Below are 2704 nucleotides of genomic sequence, written 5' to 3'. Positions count from 1 at the left end.
TCGCGATTGGCTTGCTGGCCGTATAAAAGGCTTGAGTGGTTTCCGCCCAAGTCGGAGAACTTTGAGCATGCTGCAAAGTGCCTCTAAGGAGATTTGACTTGCGGCTAGCTGATCGATAGACTGATCACCTATCGATTCTTCTCCCCGTCGCCGAACAATCCCTCGACGTACCCTTCCCTGCGCGCAAAAGTTCCGCGGAGCCTCGACAACTTCGTGTGAGTGAATCAGAGTTCTGTCCGAGTCCTAAAACTAGGATTTATGCGAAGTATTCCTGGAAACGTTCCAGCCTACACTGCGACCATCTTCGGTGTGAGTAAACAATCTTAAACAACCATTAAGCGTCCGTGCCTAATTCTAGCACACTGCCTGCCTTCCCCGACCTGGCATGTCCGGGCTGCTGGCCACAGCCCGCGGTGCACAAGAGGGCCTCGGATCGTTCCCAGCCCGCACACCACCCAGCTTCTGGCCTGAGCCATTGGAGGTGTCTGTTCACTTCTGTTTCAGTTTAATCTTTGCATTTTAGATTAACCTGCAAAGACTGAATCAATTCAGCCTTGGGCTCTTTGTCAGTCAAAGACAAAAGATTGTCAGTCAATCTTTTGCCATATTGCAAAAGCACTGACTGCAACAAAAGCACAGGCACAAAACAAGTACATGCATGAATACCTACAGTGACATCACCACAATAAATTCACCTTGAACTGGTGACTGGATCACCTGCCAAGGAGCTCTGATTCTAATACTGTTTCAACTTTCATCTGAAAGGACCAGATACTGAAAATAATCATTATGTAGGTTACAAATGTGGTCAGTAACTGAAACCCCTTGATGACAAGAATAGACTTTGGACCTGGCATAAATCAAAGTTATGGATATCTGTTTTAGCTTGTATAGATAGAAGTGCTCAACATATAATCAATAAATATATACTCAATAGTTGGCACTCTCAAGGCTATTAGTAACTGTCCAAGTGTGGTGCAGATCATTCTTTTTTAGAAGGCATTAGTAGTAGTTAAAGATAAGATCTGTAGTACCTTAACATACTATCTTTTGATGAGAAAAACTGAATTATGCATACATAATTAGAATCCTATTAAAATGTTAGCGCGTTCTTGTTAACTGCATAGACTAGGATGTAGCCAGCCTTACTCAGTTTCAAGACATCTATCCCAGGGATGTCAAACTCATCTGGGTCTGTGGGCTGGATGAGCATCACTGGGCCAATCCAGGCCAACCTCCAGTGCAGAACTGACAGCACTGAGTTCAGCCTGTGTGTTGCATACACATCATGTGTCACTGGCCTCTGGGGCCAACAACATGTGGGCTAGACCCAGTGCTGCAGGCAGCACAGAGGGTTGGTCCAGGACACATTCAACCTGTGTCCTGAACCCCCTATGTCACATGAAGTGCTTGTTTCAGCTTCCACACCATGGGCAGGGCCATGTGCACAGCTAAACTCAGGGCTGCTATGTGCTCATGAAGCACAGGGCTGGATCTGGTACTAGATATGGCAAAAGAGGTCCAGTGTGGGCTGCATGCAGCACCCCAGACCAACCTCCTGTCATATCTGAATATGAGCATGCATGAATGCTAGATCCAGCCCACATGCCACATACTGACCCTCTGTGCTGTGTTTCTTGCAAAGGCTTAGAAAATATATGTCGCTGTTGAGTTTGGCTTCTTTCTTTTTCATGTTGTAGTTTCCTTTGCAAGAAATACAATTTCGTTCCCCGAGGACTAAACATCTACAATCCTCTGACTACTACACACAACTCCAAATATGCTTCACAGCTATGCAGAAGAACTTCAGAGAAAATTAGAAACCATCTACTTCACCTACTCTACTCCAAAAGAGACCAACTCAGGAAGGAAATCACCACATACTACAACAACTTCAAAGACAGAAATCCAATCATCTTCCCTAACAATATACAGTGGATACAAAGAGACTACGAAAAACTTTCTACAACATTTATCCTACATAAAAAGAAGAAATGGATCAAATTACTCTAAGAACAAGCTCCCCAGCCACAAAACAACCATCAGAGGAACAACACCAACACCTTACAACATTCTAACCTCAGACTTGATAAAACTGAAAGCAGCAACCAGATGAAACTGCAAGCAGCAACCAACCCACAAATATTATCACTCTCTCCACACACACGCTTACCAAAACTGAAAAATCTGTCCTTTCTAAAGGCCTAAATTTCTGTCCAGAAAAATACCCTAATAAAATACTTCAATGTGGAGAACTAGAAGAATTCTTCCGACGCCTGCGCCTCAAGGAATATTTCCACAACCAAACTGAACTCACTCCCAACAACTCATCCTCTGACAATATTCAGGAAAAGATCAACGCCAAAAAGCCAAAAAAACCATCAGATTGGACACCTCACAATGGACGAAACCCTAACCGTGACCACTACATTGACTGCTTCAGGAAATAATGAACAATGAAATAATCAGCAACACCCGCCACCAGAACAACCTCTCTACCAGAGAAAAAGGCCATAGAATCTCTAAGATCTAACCACCAAATAGTAATAAAACCAGCAGATAAAGGAGGAGCCACAGTCATCCTAAACCATGAGGATTACATAAAGGAAGCCAAGAGACAGCTCTCTGACACCACCTACTACAAAGAACTACAAGAAGATCCTACTCCCCTTTTCACCAAAAAACTCAACAATACCATCAAATC

This window comes from Alligator sinensis, unplaced genomic scaffold (genome assembly GCF_000455745.1).
Source record: "Alligator sinensis unplaced genomic scaffold, ASM45574v1 scaffold996_1, whole genome shotgun sequence".
Lineage (NCBI taxonomy): Eukaryota > Metazoa > Chordata > Crocodylia > Alligatoridae > Alligator > Alligator sinensis.
The sequence above is the reverse complement of the archived record's forward strand: the minus strand, read 5'-3'. Positions refer to the sequence as shown.